This window comes from Balaenoptera acutorostrata, chromosome 14 (assembly GCF_949987535.1).
Source record: "Balaenoptera acutorostrata chromosome 14, mBalAcu1.1, whole genome shotgun sequence".
NCBI lineage: Eukaryota > Metazoa > Chordata > Mammalia > Artiodactyla > Balaenopteridae > Balaenoptera > Balaenoptera acutorostrata.
Window position 1 is genome coordinate 91,738,597 of NC_080077.1, and position 18,364 is coordinate 91,756,960.

The 18,364-nt window shown below is 36.4% G+C and overlaps 1 protein-coding gene across 2 annotated transcripts in view; it reads left to right on the forward strand.

Moving 5' to 3' along the window:
* Positions 1-18,364, forward strand: part of EYS (eyes shut homolog) — a 1,775,980-nt gene that overhangs the window by 986,939 nt on the left and 770,677 nt on the right. The gene's annotated exons all lie outside the window — the stretch shown is intronic.

The following is an 18,364-nucleotide window of genomic DNA, read 5'->3' on the forward strand; positions in this document are numbered from 1 at the left end:
ATAAACCTCCTGCACAACCATCTCCTTATAGAGTCTGCTTCCCAGGCAACCCAACCTGTGAGACATAGATATTAAGGCCATAAAAAGTCATAAAGCCCTTTTCCAATTCTGTAACTACCTAATGTATTTTTGTACAGAAGAGTTGGGCTTAAAATATTAATATTATTGGTCATAAGAATGTGTAAAATAACATAAGAATAGTTCAAATAATAAGATTAACATGTTCAGAATATGAATATCATAAAAACACTAGATAATATTTCTTTTATTCCACATCCTTATTTCAACCCGTCTTCCAAGGTCAAGCTGTGCCTCTGTGATACATGACCTATCTATACTCTACAATTCTAACCAGGTGTCAGTTTACTTTTCACCTGTTGGTTGCAATCAATAGAATTCTGATACTCATAAATGGAAAGGTGGTCTACCATCCTTTACTGACTGCTCATTGTCTTTAAAGGAAATGGATTGATTTTGGTGTGCATATGAGTAGTGTATGTGTTCTATATCTTATTCATAACATTTCTTGACAGACGTTAAAAATAAAACTTGAGAACATCTGCAGCCAGTGTCCTTGTCCTCACGGTGAGCCACAGCCAGCCCCCACCTCTGTAGGAGGCCCTCCAACACTAGCAGGGAGAGAGACCTTCAAGATGGCAGAGGAGTATGACGTGGAGATCAACTTCCTCCCCACAAATACATCAGAAATATATCTACATGTGGAACAACTCCTACAGAACACCTACTGAACGCTGGCAGAAGACCTCAGACCTCCCAAAAGTTTTTCATTCTTTCTTCCTTTTTTTCTGCCTTTTCTTCTGAGCTGTGTGGCTGACAGGGTCTTATGTTCTGGCCGGGTGTGAGGCCTGTGCCTCTGAGGTGGGAGAGCCAAGTTCAGGACACTGATCCACCAGAGACCTCCCGGCTCCATGTAATATCAAATGGTGAAAGCTCTCCCAGAGATCTCCATCTCAACGCTAAGACCCAGCTCCAGTCAATGACCAGCAAGCTACAGTGCTGGACACCCTATGCCAAACAACTAGCAAGACAGGAACACAACCTCACCCATTAGCTGAGAGGCTGCCTAAAATCGTAATAAGGTCACAGACACCATAAAACACACCACCAGATGCAGTCCTGCCCACCAGAAAGACAAGATCCAGCCTCATCCATCAGAACACAGGCACCAGTCCCCTCCACTAAAAAACTTACACAACCCACTGAACCAACCTTAGCCACTGGGGGCAGACACCAAAAACAACAGGAACTATGAACCTGCAGCCTGCAAAAAGGGGACCCCAAACACAGTAAGTTAAGCAAAATGGGAAGACACAGAAATGCGAAGCAGATGAAGAAGCAAAGTAAAAACACACCAGACCAAACAAATGAAGAGGAAATAGGCAGTCTACCTGAAAAAGAATTCAAAGAAATGATAGTAAATATGATCCAAAATCTTGGAAATAGAATGGAGAAAATACAAGAAACGTTTAACAAGGACCCAGAAGAACTAAAGAGCAAACAAACCATGATGAACAACCAATAAATGAAATTAAAAATTCACTAGAAGGAATCAGTAGCAGAATAACTGAGGCAGAAGAATGGATAAGTAACCTGGAAGATAAAAGAGTGGAAATAACTACACAGAGCAGAATAAAGAAAAAAGAATGAAAAGAATTGAGGACAGTCCCAGAGACCTCTGGGACAACATTAAACACAACAACATTCGAATTATAGGGGTCTCAGAAGAAGAAGAGCTAAAGAAAGGGACTGAGAAAACATTTGAAGAGATGATAGTGGAAAACTTCTCTAATATGGTAAAGGAAATAGTCAGTCAAGTCCGGGAAGCACAGAGAGTCCCATACAGGATAAATCCAAGGAGAAACATGCCAAGACACATATTAATCAAACTATCAAAATTTAAATACAAAGAAAAAATATTAAAAACAGCAAGGGAAAACAACAAATAACATACAAGGGAATCCCCGTAAGGTTAACAGCTGATCTTTCAGCAGAAACTCTGCAAGCTAGGAGGGAGTGGCAGGACATATTTAAAATGATGAAAGGGAAAAACCTACAACCAAAATTAATCTACCCAGCAAGGATCTCATTCAGATTCAACAGAGAAATTAAGACCTTTACAGACAAGTAAAAGCTAAGATAATTCAGCACCAACAAACCAGCTTTACAACAAGTGCTAAAGGAACTTCTCTAGGCAGGAAACACAAGAGAAGGAAAAGAGCTACAATAACAAACCCAAAACAATTAAGAAAATAGTAATAGGAACATACATATCGATAACAACCTTAAATGTAAATGGATTAAATGTTCCAACCAAAAGACATAGACTGGCTAAATGGATACAAAAACAAGACCCGTATATATGCTGTCTACAAGAGACCCACTTCAGACCTAAGGACACATACAGACTGAAAGTGAGGGGATGGAAAATGATATTCCATGCAAATGGAAATCAAAAGAGAGCTGGAGTAGCAATTCTCATATGAGGCAAAATAGACTTTAAAATAAAGACTATTACAAGAGACAAAGAAGAACACTACATAATGATCAACAGATCAATCCAAGAAGAAGATATAACAATTGTAAATATTTATGCACCCAACATAGGAGAACCTCAATACATAAGGCAAATGCTAACAGCCATAAAAGGGGAAATTGACAGTAACACAATCATAGTAGGGGACTTTAACACCCCACTTTCATTAATGGACAGATCATCTAAAATGAAAATAAATAAGGAAACACAAGCTTTAAATGATACATTAAACAAGATGGACTTAATTGATATTTATAGGACATTCCATCAAAAAACAACAGAATACACTTTCTTCTCAAGTGCTCATGAAACATTGTCCAGGATGGATCATATCTTTGGTCAAAAATCAAGCCTTGATAAATTTAAGACAATTGAAATTGTATCAAGTTTCTTTTCCAACCACATTGCTATGAGACTAGATATCAATTACAGGAAAAAAATCTGTAAAAAATACAAACACACGGAGGCTAAACAATACAGTAATTAATAACCAAGGGTTCACTGAAGAAATCAAAAAGAGAGTGGCATGGACATATATACATCACCAAATGTAAATTAACTAGCTAGTGGGAAGCAGCCACATAGCACAGGGAGATCAGTTTGGTGCTTTGTGACCACCTAGAAAGGTGGGATAGGGAGGGTGGAAGGGAGGCTCAAGAGGGAGGAGATATGGGGATATATGTATATGTATAGCTGATTCAGTTTGTTATAAAGCAGAAACTAACACACTATTGTAAAGCAATTATACTCCGATAAAGATGTTTAAATAAATAAATCAATAAAACTCTCCTTACGGGCCCATAACCTTACAAATCAATTTTTAAAGTACATGTAGATAGCATATATCCCTTAATTGCAATAGACAAAATTACAACATAACTTATATAATTAATTTTTATAGAAAGGTTATTTAATAACAATAGCTATGTGGCTTACATATAGGTTAATATATTTTAGTGTCAACCCTCTTCCTAAGGAAACTCCTCTGACTCAGGGTCACTGCACTAACCGATTGCACCCTGAATTCTACGCCGGCAATGCCATTATCTTTTCCTTGGCCCTCCAGAATTAAGAAAGGTAGAGTCTGTTTAGTCAGATGCTGGTAGATACTTGAGCTAAAGGCATGCTGGGTTGAAACTAGAGTTGACCACCATCTTGGTAGAGGAGGCTGTGGAAACCCTGCAGCAGCACTGAGTGAGTAGGTGAGCTCTGGGGTGACGGTCCTCTTCGGCGGATACAGAGGTCCCTGGGCCATCTTTACTTCCTCTGACCTTATGCCTGATGCTCCTCTTTTCCATGGTGTCGGTCTATCTTTACTAAACCCTTTTACTGCAATTAACTGGAGTAGGTTTCTCTTTTTGGTGACCAATCATGGGCTGAAAAATGTAAATTACAAAATGAAGTTGACTGATAATGACCTTAGGCCAAATATGTATGATAATTTAGATTATTATGCCATAATACTTATTATCTTAAGGTGATATACAATTTAATTCCCTGCTGTTCCAAATTGTGTAAATTATGTAGTTTCAAAGAATTTGATAACTTTTAACACTCCATCCTCAGCTGTGTCCTCCAGAGATTCAACTTTGAATGCAGTTTTATATTCTGGCTAATGTATCTTCTCATACCACATGTCAAAGGAAACTATTGGATGTGGCTATTTCACATTTATCTTCATCTCTCATAAACATTTAAAAAAAATAAAAGTAGTACTTTTTGTCAATTTGTTCTAATTTATAATTAGACAAAAATTAAAAAAACTCATACAGGATGTTCTGGGGCAAAAAAAGAGAAAAAATGATGTTGAATTTAGCTAACAAATTAGATTTATTTATGTTCATCATTTTATTCAATTTATTCTTATCATAAATTATTTCATTCAATGTGGACTTTCTCTTTCACTAATTCTTTTTTTTTTTAATAAATCTTTCACTGATTCTTGAGCTTGCTTTATCTAAAACCTGTTGATTTGCTGTCATCTACAAAATTTCAAAAGTTACCCTGCCCAACATCTCTGCTGCAACAGAGCAAAACGACTGAGAGCATCCTACCTCCTCAGAGGCCTTTGTAAAGAGCTCCGCATTTTAGATGAATTAAGCAGATATTCAAACTGGAGGAAACAGCACATTTCTAATACACACAGTAGCTGTGATTTGTTCATCTTATTAGCAAAATACTACTTATTGTTACATAGCAAACAAAAAGCTCTGAAGATTGAAGGCTTGGACATTTTGATTTGGGAGGAGAGACCAGAGGATTATAAAGCTCTCTGAGGCCAGGGGGATTTTCATGAGTTTATGCAAGGGTCATACATTTATGTACAAAGAGAGAAACCACAAAGATGACAAAGAGCTCAGGGATGTGAGAAGATTATTCTGGCTTGACTCAAAAACATGAAGACAGGACACTAAAGTTGTGTAAAGCTCTCACTCCTGAATTGGGGCAGTACATTCAATTGTACAGGCATGGCATGGCAACCAAGAATCCAAGTGCATGTTAAAAACAAAAATGAAATCAGACCCAGACAGTTGTTGGCCAGAACACAGCATGATCTACAAGTGTGAAAGCTGATCAGGGATTTTCTGGTTAGCCATGGAAATTTCCTGTTCAGTTGAAATAGTGTATGCAAAAGCCAAGAGGCATGAAGCATAAGGCAGAGCTCAGGGTGTCAGTGAGACTCTGTTTGGAGAGCAGATTTGTTGAGCGGAGTTTGGAGAAATGAAGTCAGATATAAATTCACTCATCAGATTGTAAATGGCCTTACCTTCTATGCTTATTTTGACTTCATATCAAACGTTATTGGATATGATTGAAAGTTTTGTTTTAATTGAAATAAAGTTGATGTACAATATTATGTTAGCGTCAGGTGTACTACATAGTGAATTAACATTTGCAAACATTATGAAACGATCGTCATGTTAAGTCTAGTAACCATCTGTTCCCATACAAACTTATTACAACATTATTGACCACATTCGTTGTGCTGTATATTGCAACCCCACGGCTAGGGGTTTGTACCTCAATCCCCTTCACCTATCTCACCTTCACCCCCACCCACCACTGAAAGTTTTTCAATGTGATAGTGGAGCATGATTAGTTTTCCCAAATAGAAGCTTCATTAAACTAGGAAGGGTGTAGATAATAAGAGGTCCGTTGTAAGGCTGCTGCTGTAACAGGATGAGTAGAAAATGAAGAGGATCTGAATTTTAAGAAAAAAGGAGGATGTAAGAGTTTAAAAAGGTAGAGAAAATGCAACCTGATTATCCTAAACTGGCTATTTGGGAGGAAGGAAGCCATAGATACCAGAGCAGAAAAGCAGAAGACACTTGGGTTCAAAAACTGTCCTCAGAACTTATAAGCTTTGTGACCTTGTTTTTTCTCTGTACTTCAGCTTCCTAATCTGTAAAATTTTGTAATAATAATTTCAGAACTATCTTATAGAGTATTGTAAGGACAAATCAAATCAAAATATGTAAATCACTTAGAATACTTACTACATTAATACATGTTAGCATAGCTGTTTTTATGAAAGATAATAAATGCTGTCCTACGTGGAAGATAGAGAGGTACGAAAACTGCCACAAATAAAAATGGAGAATGCAAGTATCTTTTTAAAAAGTGTGTATTTGATGCACCTCTATTTATACCCAGTGCCTTTGTCTGTATGTATGTCGTCACCACTCTTGTTTAAGTAGGCTGGAAAACTTACAGCTGATTTGATTCATCTCTCCTCTTCTACCCTTGCTAAAATAGTTACTAAGATTTCTTATTTCTGCAAACAGATAAATCACCCTCATCAGTCACTGTTTTACGTGGCACTTCCATAGCTCAGTGCAACTTGTCCTCGGGATGTGCCCAGGTTAATGGCGTAGTTCTGAGCGGCTTTGCTTACCTATCACATTTGTCCATTATGAGACTTAATGTACAGGTCCTTTCACTCTGTCACCCCTCTGCCTAAACTGTTCAGCGTAATCTAATCCTTCTGTAATGCCTTCACCCCTCTATTTTTCCTTCCCCGATTCTTTTGCTCATCCCACTCTTGCCTGTGGGTTCTTTGCTGCCTTGTAATCACACTGTGCCATCCTGCTTCTGAGCCCGTTTTTCTGCTTGCCTGGAACGCTTTTTGTAACTCCTTATCCGTGTAAAATATCCACATTCTATTTCATGTTGCTATATTTTCAAGGCAGTATTTGAAGGAAACATAAAAATCTGATATCATCTATGACTCAGAAAATGTCTTATTAAATCTTCCAGCAGAAATTTAATTAAATTTACTGAAACGGCAGACATATTTAGAAATGTTTACTCAGTAAAACTAGGGAATCATTAATGATACATGTGTACAAAAGAAAAAGAAACATATAAGAAACAACACATAAGTATTCAAGGAAAGAAAAGGTTTAATGCATGATTATATTTCTCTTGTTTACATTGCTCATTTCAGTTCATGCAACTTGACCCGTTCTACTGTTTCTCTCCCCTACAATTAGTCATCCTACAGTTCTACAAAGTAAAGAAGGAAATGCTAAAGCCACAGAACAAAGCATTGCCTTATTTTATTTTGGGCTGCATTAGGTCTTCATTGCTGTGCTTTCTCAGGAAACCATTCATATTGTAGGTTGGAAAACGGCCTGAGAAGACAAAAATATAATATTCATGAGAAATAGAATGGAACTGGCGTTTGTGGGCACATACTCCAAGTTCAAGAGTGGTGCTCTTTCCAACCCAGTTACACGGGGAGGAACCAGAGATTGGAAGGAACTAAAGGCTGTAGGCAGAGCCAAGCCCCAGTCAGGGACAGGTTTCTCCCTTTACTCACTGACTCATTCACTCATTTCACTAATAACAACTAATAACTTAGCATTCGGTTTCCATTAAGTGCTGCGTATGAGAGAAAAAAAGTGAATAAAAGGAACTCAGAGTAGAATGGCAGAAACAGAGCAGATAGGGAAGCAGGAAATTATAAAACTACGTGGTATATAGTATAAGAAAGAAGACAACGATCCTGGAAGCAGTACGTTTTTCCTGGGAAATCAGGAAAGATCTCTCAAAGAGACCAGGTGGTGAAAGCCTGGACTATATAGTATAGAAAATAATGAACTAACTCAAGAGGCTTTTAATCAAGTGAGTGACACAAGCAGATTTCATGAGAAAAACAAAAACAAAAACAAAAAAAGAGAAAAAATGATATCTTTGGCTGCTCTGTGGACAGTGAGTTGAGGAGAGACAGGCAAGTGATTCGGTCCCAAGAGACCAGTGACAGGCAATTTCCTTCCTTTGTGACTAACAAGACTACCAGGATAGAATGCACGGAAATATATTCTATTCAGAAATTAAGTTTTGTACATTGAATGCAGGAAATCATCTTTGTTACATGTGAGTCTTTCCAGCACTATGTGAACAGGAAAAAGATTCAACATCACTGAATTCTGGTGAAGATTTTCTCAGCCATGGGTCTCACAAATAAGCTGAAATAGTACCTTCTTTCAGTGGAAGCTGACCCCTCTGGCAACTGTGGGCTTCCCAGTATCCTGGCCCTGATCACAGATACCTTGTGCTGTGGAGAAGGCGGCTCTGGAAGGAAAGAAAAAACTCTTTTTCCAAAGCCTCCTGGGGAGAGGGATGAATGTTAAGTGTAGGGACAAGAGTAGTTCTTCCAGTCATCTCTGATGGCACATTGACTCTGCTTGGATTGTTGAGATCTGCTTTGGTAAAGACAGAAGGAGATGGGATGAAAGACCTGGCCTCATAAACAACATGGGATCACTGCAGGGGTCTGGTGGCCTTGGAAAGATAGCAAGAGCATGGAGAGAGATTCTCAAAGACGCTGATGTATGTACACTGTACCTAATACAATTTTCTTTCAATGGAATAGTATTCTTTTAGCCAAATGTCCTATATTTCTGTCATAAAGTGGTCTCTTCTTTTTAAATTTGGGTTTTTATTTTCTTGCAATTTAGTCAAAAGTTTGGTTTTTGCCTGTTCTTATTTATAACCCTTCCTCCCTTTTCTAGTTGTGAGCAGATTTTCCCTTTTTATGGGCTTCTGGAAAGTCCCTCTGGATGACTCCTTACATTTAATTATTTTGATTTGCAGTTCTGCTGTTTAGTTTTTATATTCCTTCTTGTTTAGAGTCATGCCTGCTGCAGTTTGGTACTTTATTAGCTGTTTATTTTTAAGTGATAAAGTCTCTGAATTAGAAATAAAGATTTAAAACAAAAAGAAAGAAATACCTCTCTTCCTTTTTGTCTTTCAGTACTCCTGGTAGTCCTCTCAGCACAGATGAATTACCATGGCAAAATATTTTCTTTACAGGAATTACAACTTTGGAATGCTCTAGGTGCTCTATCCTAGTCTACTAATATTTTCCAAGTCTCTTTCCAATGCCTCTTGAATTTGCTTGCACTTTGACATTACCAGACAGGAGAGAAAGTTTTCTCTATTTTATTTAGAAAGAGATTAGGCAATGTGCAACATAAGCAAATATGTTCACAGTTTTCTTCAGAAATTTATAGTATATTATTGTAAATGGATCATGCAAATATAAAATCTGAATTTAAAATACTTTTTGTTAAATGGATGTCAACTCTGGTTAAGGGTTTTTAAATTCAAATTTATGAAACCCTGGTATCTGATGGTCAGAAAATTGAGCTTTTCTGTATATGCATATGTGTGTGCATGTATGCGTGTGTCTGTGTGTGTTGACTGTACCCAAAAATGTGCACAATATTTCCAAAATGTAAATAAATCCATTTATATTTTATCCAAAATAGAAAAATGTTTGCCAACATATTAGAAGTATAAAAATCTACTATACAAATTCTAATATAAAATCCACTAACTTCTTTTTTTTAAATTTTAGTTGTTTGTTAATGCAATATATCTTCTATCACCTTAGATTAAGAGACTAATTAATATTCCAGTGATACTTCTAAAAATTTACTAAGTAAAAGGGCAAATACGAACCATTTATTTCCTTACTAGAATTTTCAGGCTTTAGCTTCTAATGTTTACATTTTTATGTACCACTAGTTGCATATTGTGTTATCTCCTTTGAAAGGTTGTTTCCTTTCTGGATTCATGATTAATCTTTGGAGTACACATGCATCACAAAGGAGGCTGACTAAGGAATGGCATAATGACAGTGGCACTAGCACACTTTGGCAAGTCAGGTAAGGCAGTCTTCCAGCAAAACTATTAATGTCAGAACTAATATAGTTCTCAGAGAAATTTGTTAATTATTATAATGTTTATCCATTTAAAATATCTCTGTCCCTCTCTAGCATGAGGTGAAATTAAGAAGTGAACAATAATGACACTTCCTTCCCACAAAGTGGGAATCTGGGGTCCTGGATAAATTGAAATTTAGGGAGCCTGGCCAAGATAAGTGGGCTGGAGTAGCCAGTGCTGCAGAAACCAAGGGAGCAAAAAAAAAAAAAAAAAAAAGAGAACAAAATAATGCCATTGGCAGCAACATGGATGGACCTAGAGATTGTCATATTGAGTGAAGTAACTCAGACACAGAAAGACAAATATCATGTGATGTTGCTTATATGTGGAATCTAAAAAAAAAAAAAAAAAAAAAGGTACAAATGAACTTATTTACAAAACAGAAGTAGAGTCACGGATGTAGAACACAAACTTATGGTTACCAGGGGATAAGGGGGGAGGGATAAATTGGGAGATTGACATATACACACACTATACACTATACATACATATACACACTATATGTAAAATAGGTAACTAATAAAAACCTGCACAGGGAACTCTACTCAATACTCTGTAATGGCCTACATGGGAAAAAAATTAAAAAAATAAAAAAAATAAATAAAAAAAAAAGAGTAGTGGTGACTCACAAACTGGAGAACACTTATACCACAGAAGTCCACTCACTGGAGTGAAGGTTCTGAACCCCATTTCAGGCTTCTGAACCTGGGGGTCTGGCAACAGGAGGAGGAATTCCCATAGAATCAGACTTTGAAGGCAAGCAGGAATTGATTGCAGAACTTTGACAGGACTGGGGGAAACAGAGACTCCACTCTTGGAGGGCAAAGTAGTGTGCGCATCGGGACCCAGGGGAAGGAGCAGTGACTCCGTAGGAGACTGAACCAGACCTACCTGCTAGTGTTGGAGGGTCTCCTGCAGAGGCGGGGGATGGCTGTGGTTCACCATGGGGGCAAGGACACTGGCAGCAGAAGTTCTGGGAAGTACTCCTTGGTGTGAGCCCTCCCAGAGTCCGCCATTAGCCCCACCAAAGAGCCCGGGTAGGCTCCAGTGTTGGGTCGCCTCAGGCCAAACAACCAACAGGGAGGGAACCCAGCCCCACCCATCAGCAGACAAGCAGACTAAAGTTTTACTGAGCTCTGCCCACCAGTCCCTCCCATCAGGAAGCCTGCACAAGCCTCATCCACCAGAGGGATGACAGCAGAAGCAAGAAGAACTACAATCCTGCAGCCTGTGGAACAAAAACCACATTCACAGAAAGATAGACAAAATGAAAAGACAGAGGACTATGTACCAGAGAAGGAACAAGATAAAACCCCAGAAAAACAATTAAATGAAGTGGAGATAGGCAACCTTCCAGAAAAAGAATTCAGAATAATGATAGAGAAGGTGAACAAAAAATTTTACAATTCGTTTGGAAACACAAAAGACCCCAAATATCCAAAGCTTGAGAAAGAAAATGGAGCTGGAGGAATCAGGCTTCCTGACTTCAGACTATACTACAAAATATATATATACTATACTACAGTAATCAAGACAATATGGTACTGGCAAAAAAAACAGAAATATAGATCAATGGAACAGGATAGAAAGCCCAGAGATAAACCCACGCACCTATGGTCAACTAATCTATGACAAAGGAGGCAAGAATATACAATGGAGAAAAGACAGCCTCTTCAATAAGTGGTGCTGGGAAAACTGGACAGCTGTATGTAAAAAATGAAATTAGAACACTCCTTAACACCATACACAAAAATAAACTTAAAATGGATTACAGACCTAAATGTAAGACCAGACACTATAAAATTCTTAGAGGAAAACATAGGAAGAACACTCTTTGACATAAATCACAGCAAGATCTTTTTTGACCCACCTCCTAGAGTAATGGAAATAAAAACAAATTAAACAAATAGGCCCTAATGAAACTTAGAAGCTTTTGTACAGCAAAGGAAACTACAAACAAGATGAAAAGACAACCCTCAGAATGGGAGAAAATATTTGCAAATGAAGTAACTGACACAGGATTAATATCCAAAATATACAAGCAGCTCAAGCAGCTCAATATCAAAAAACAAACAGTCCAATCAGAAAATGACCAGAAAACCTAAATAGACATTTTTCCAAAGAAGACATACAGATGGGCAAGAGGCACATGAAAAGCTGCTCAATATCACTAATTATTGGAGAAATGCAAATCAAAACTACATTAAGGTATCACCTCACACTGTTTAGAATGGGCATCATCAGAAAATCTACAAACAACAAATCCTGGAGAAGGTGTGGAGAAAAGGGAGCCCTCTTGCACTGTTGGTGGGAATGTAAATTGATACAGCCACTATGGAGAACAGTATGGAGGTTCCTTAAAAATCTAAAAATAGAATTACCTTATGACTCAACAATCCCACTACTGGGCATATACCCAGAGAAAACCATAATTCAAAAATTCACATGTACCTCAATGTTCATTACAGCTCTATTTACAACTGCCAGGTCATGGAAGCAACCTAAATATCCACTGAGAGATGAATGGATAAAGAAGATGTGGTACACATATACAATGGAATATTACTCAGCCATAAAAAGGAACAAAACTGGGTCATTTGTAGAGACGTGGATGGACCTATAGACTGTCATACAGAGTGAAGTAAGTCAGAAAGAGAAAAACAAATATCATATGTTAATGCATATATATGGAATCTAGAAAAATGGTACAGATGAACCAGTTTGCAAGGCAAAAATAGAGACACAGATGTAGAGAACAGAGGTATGGACACCAAGGGGGGAAAGAAGGAGGTGGGGTGATGGTGGTGGTGGATGAATTGGGAGATTGGGATTGACGTATATACACTAATATGTATAAAATATGTAACTAATAAGAACCTGCTGTATAAAAAAATAAAATTCAAAACAAAATAGTGTATATATAAGTGATTCACTTTGCTGTACACCTGAAATAAACACAACATATACAACAAATCAACTATAGTCCAATAAAAATTTTAAAAAGTCACACATTACACGCTAAAGAACAATACAAAGAAAAGAATCCAGATATGAGGCATTAGAAACGGAGTTTGAACACATTTGATGCTGGGAGGGTAGGTGGCAGCCTAGAGACATCCCTTCATTTAGTGGACTTGCTGGAAACGCTGTGTGGGGCAAAACAGGTAAGGCATTGAGTGTGCATAGGAGTAGTATTTGACTCTTTCATATTTCTGAGTAATTACTTATTACATAAAGAAGGAGAAGGAGAGGAGAAAGGAAAAGAGAAGGAGGAGGAGGAGCTAGAGGAGATGGAGAAGGGGACGAATGCCTTAGATGACAATATGAGACACTGAAACTGAAGAGGAACAGTCAAAGTGAATCTGCATTGAGCATGTACTATATGCCAAGCATAATACCACCTGTTTCAAACGTTTTCCCCCAGTGAAATACATGCCAATTAAATACTTTTTTCAGACTAAATACCTGTGAAAAATGTCATGGTGTTTTACCAATAGAAGGTAATATCTAGCTACCTAATTTTACCACACAAATCGATACTTTACAATACACATTGGAAGAAATTTTTCTCATAGATAAAAAAGGCAAATTCCTGTAACTCCAAACATTTATGCTTTTAACTGCTCTGTGATTGATGATGGCAGAAATCCTTGCTGTGTGCTATGTGTATCTTTCTGGCATTCAAATCAAGATGTGAATGCTTCAAGTCATAAGATTACAAGGACTATTAAAACCAGGCCATTTTAATCAACATAGTGCAATAAAATGTGTAGTATTACTAGAAATGAAGTCACTGGATAGATGAAACATTTTTAAAAAAGATAATCACTTTTTATTACATGTAAATGCACACATTTTTGTTTTAATTATGCATAATACATGGTGGAGCTATTTTTATAAAGGACATAAACTTTATCAAGAAATTGAATACAAAAACCAATGGAAAATTTTGAATTAAAAAAAAATTTATTAGATTTCTTTCTGTTCACCATTTGTCTTGTATGAGGGTGTCCTGGTTGGGGTGATAAACTCTATCACCACTCCGCTTAAAGTTCCAAGAATTTAATCATGACAAAGATAGGAATTACTCTTAAATTTCTTAAATGTTACCTGGAAGAATGTGCAATATGCTGAGTGTGCGTGGAGGAACACTTAACTCTACCCAGGGAGTTGCTTGAAGGATGCACAGCTGGAGTGGAGGCTTGCCAGTGGTGTGGGGAGGCACTGGGTGGTAACACCGATGACAGACACGGAAAAGTGAGGCAGAAAGGCACATGGATCCGTATAGTTGGCACATAGCAGAGACAGACCGAAATGCAGGAAATGATACGGGGCTCTGCTTTCGACATGTTTCTGGGAGCTCCACTTTTATATTTTATGTAAGTGCTGAAAATTAAAGAATAGAAACCCAGATTCTTCAAAGTTCTATTATTTTTCTATGAAACAGCCTTTTTTTCTATCATCATCCTTTTCCAATTAAAGCATTCAAATAATTGCCATCACATAATGGAAAATGCACTCTACTGAGCTAAAAAATAAATTAAAACTTTAGATCATATAGAAATAGATATAATAATAACAAATAATTCCTGAGGGTTTACTATGTGCTGGACAAATAGTAAACTATGCAAATCATTTTACCAGCATTTGCTTGTTACTTCTCCTTACAACACTTTGGGGTTTACTCTCCAATTACAAAGAAGCACAGATTAAGTATCTGAAGCATGATTCCAAAACCTGCATATTTCTCATGAGCACATGATATCTGTACATTTCCTCTACTATGCTTACATTTTGCAAAAGAATGTTTAAGCAGATGGTTTGGTTCATCTTTAAAGATTACTTTTGATTTTTTAAAAAATAGAATTATAATGAAAGAGACCAAAGGATCTCATCTTATTGTGGCATAATGAAACAAGGAGCATAGTAAGTGGTTTCAGTTCAATCCTAATGAACGAAACAGTAAACATAGTAAGTGATTACTATGTTCAGTTTTAAAGAACAAACATTCTGTGTCTAAATATAGTCATAGCCAATGCAAATATAGTAAAAAGAGGCCACCACCTTAGGGCAATATAGTTATTTCTAGAATCAATTCATGTGTACTTTTACTTTTATGATTAATATTATCAGTCTGCCTTATTATTTATATATGGGAGTTTATCACACTTGGTTTTGGGATCATTTCTTGGTCAACTATCTATTCCAATTGCCTGTGGCAGAGTGCCTTACAAATAATACGGAGTGAATACATGTTTGTTTTATTTAATTATAATGACAGTCTATTACAACAAAGTAGCCTGGTGTACCATGGCACTAACCACAATGGAACTGTGCCTGTAAACATTCATTTCTCTTTTTGGCTTTGTGAGCACTCTTCAGGTAAAAGGGGAGAACCCACCTGTCTGCATGGTGTTGTAGATATCTGGGGGTGTTTGATATCTGCCTGGATTCTGAAGCCTATGTTTGGCCAAGCCAAATATTTTCTTGCTATTTTCTTGACTTCATACCTTGCTATTTTCTTGACTTCATACCTTGGAATCAGACTTTGTGAAATCATGGTATTTGAAAATTCCTCTGAAGAATATATTAATATTATGAACTAGCAGGACAGAGTATCTGAAAAAAATTGTGTTATCTAAAAACCTCTCATTCTATAATATTTTCTTTTTCAGAAACAGGTCAAAACAACTTTAAAGTTTTTTTGTATTTAAAACCAATCTGATTGACTATTACCAACTTAATTTTATTTTGTCATTACCATCATAAACAATTATTTTTTTGTACAAATAATTGGGTTGAACATACAGATATCATGGGCAGTTAAATGTTGAAAATCCCTTATATCCATCTGGTGATTTGAGGTATTTCATTCAATTGAGAGCTGGGTGCAGTAAGTTTAGCTTCTGAATGGTTTATTCTAAGAAAACTGAGGCATGACTGAATTTTATGAGGCCTAGAATTACTTTTATGTGTCTCTTAGTTTTGACTCCTAGCATTTACACCTGGTAGGTACTCAAAAGTATTAAATTCTATTATTATAGTGCTATAACTTTAAAATCTGGTACAGAGGCATATAGTTTTTAAAAATAATGTACATATGCATATACATATATTTTCTGGAAAGTGCAAACAAGAATTATAAAACTGTGAAATTATTTATAGTAGTTCACATTTAAAATATCTTTATTTTTCCAGGTAAGAAATGAATAAAATAAGGATTCCTAACATTGTGCTCTCTCCCTTTAGTTCTAATACATTTGTATTCAGACTTCACTGATAATTATGTTAGGAAATATAAGTGATATTTTAACATCCATTTTTAACTTGATATTAATTCCAGAATTATGATTTGACTGCTGTGTTGCTAAGGAAATCATCCAGTTAGATTAGAAATGTTTATAGTTTTTTATGGCATTGCATTTCCCAAAGATTCAGCTACCTTTAGTATTTCACAATTGGATTTTCTTTTATTATCTTTTCGAGAATTTTTTCTCTAATTCTATATGATTTCAGGTTAAAGATAAGCAGCTTATGGTAACACACTCTGGAAGTAATAAACTGTTATATAAAGTTGTACCTCTAATAGAATCTTCTGTCAAACTTTTCTTCAAAAGTTTTGTCTGCCTAACATGAAAAAAGATTTTCAACTATACCTCTCTTGATTAATTGTTAGTGAATCTCTATAGACCAGTTCATACACAAGTGGTAAATTATTTTCTTTCAATGGTTCAGAGTCTAGAAAATCTCATCTTTGCATTACTTTTTATTTGTACTATGTGGAGTATGAGATGCGATTGAGTGTGTGGAAGAAACCTTGAGTCAAAAGTTCTGAATTTTCTAACTAGAATGATTATCCCAGCTCTGTAATTTGTTATAATGACCTGTATTTTTAGTATATTAATTGGAAAAAATATAAATTAGTATAAACTGAAACTGAATAGTTGAAGATTTGATGTGAGAGAAATTCCACCTCCTGGGAATACGGTCCTCTCCTCATCTAGAACTCTCTTACAAGCCTCCCAACATTTGTTAAGCCTGGATGATTTACGTGTAGGTGGCTAAGGATTGAATCAGGCGACCTGTAGGGTTCCTTGGAGGCCAGTGATTCTTCATTATTCTAAACTGACCACTGGTCCATTCCAGAATCGATCATTTGGGAACACACCGATAGTTTTTCCTAGAAACAGATCCAGGGTCAGCTTCTGATTTGAGTTCATATTTTTAAATTAAGACCATGTGCCTGCAGCTCTAGTAAGTGTAGTAATTGTGCCAGACACTTCTGTTTATTAGCAGTAAATACGTTTCATTAATAATTTTTAAACTAAATAGATAGAAAATGCTATCTATTTTAAAATAACATCTTATTCAAAATCTCTTGAAAATGTTTGGAAATGAATGTGTCATGGCTGTTGACCTCTGTTATCTGACAAATCATGTCAAGCAAGTTGCGAAAAAACCCAAGATAGTATAACATATTTTGTTCCTCTAATAGTGGATACCTTTCAAAATGAAAATATTATGGAATTGTAATATGGCCTTTCACAAAGCCACAGAAATGACTGCACTCCTCTTTTACCTTGAGTCAACTGAAATGTAACTTTCCATATCATAAACCAGTCTACGTATTGGGAATTAAGTACTTAACATTTTTATTTCTAAAATTCAAAATACTATAATCATAGCATTTTGAGAACCTTTGTAACTATGCTAAATATAATAATGTTTTAACTACAACAAATGGTTATGGTAAAAGACAACAATTTTTAAATAACTGTCACTTCTTCAAAAGCAGAATATAATTTTATTTTGTCTACTTTCTCTCAAGCTTTCCCTGAGTTTGCTATTATCTTCACAAATCAATCCTCAGTATTTATATCATTATAATGCATGAATATAAATATGTATTGACTGATGAATTAAAGAATAGTAGGCATTGGCAATAGCTTTCTTTCCAGTAACACTTAGACCCAATAAATTAATATATATTTGCCTCTGGATTCACTGTGAAAGTTCAGTCTGTTTGAGGTCCTTAATTTTGGAGTAATTGGAGTAATTTATTAATGGTCTCCTTGATTTAATATACAATGTGCTATATTTGGTGGTTAGCAATTTGGGGGCTCAGAACTATTTAATAATCAATGGGAGGATTTTCTAAGTGAAATAATTATAGAAATTTATGAAATAGTCTCTGGATTTCTTCTGGAGTCTTGCAATCAAGACATTGAGTAGGTGTCAGGGTTGGAAAGAGGGAGTGCTTTTTTATACCTCCTCAGTATGGATTGGTGAACAGCTATGCAATGTCTTCTGGTTGTCTACTGAATCAAAAGTAAAATAAATACATAAATAATCAGTCCAATGCCATGGTGACTGATGCTAATGATTCTTGCTGTGGGATGCTTTCAGCTGGAGAATTATCCTCAAAATAGTCATGAACAAAGCAGCTCTTGTCCTTTCTCAAGCTTGTGCCCCCTAGTGCATGAGTGAAAACCAAGTTTTCTGTCCCAGGCTGCTCAAAACATTCCCTCTGTACCATTTCCCTCTGTTCTCCTCCCCTCCACTCAGCTGAGTGGCTGG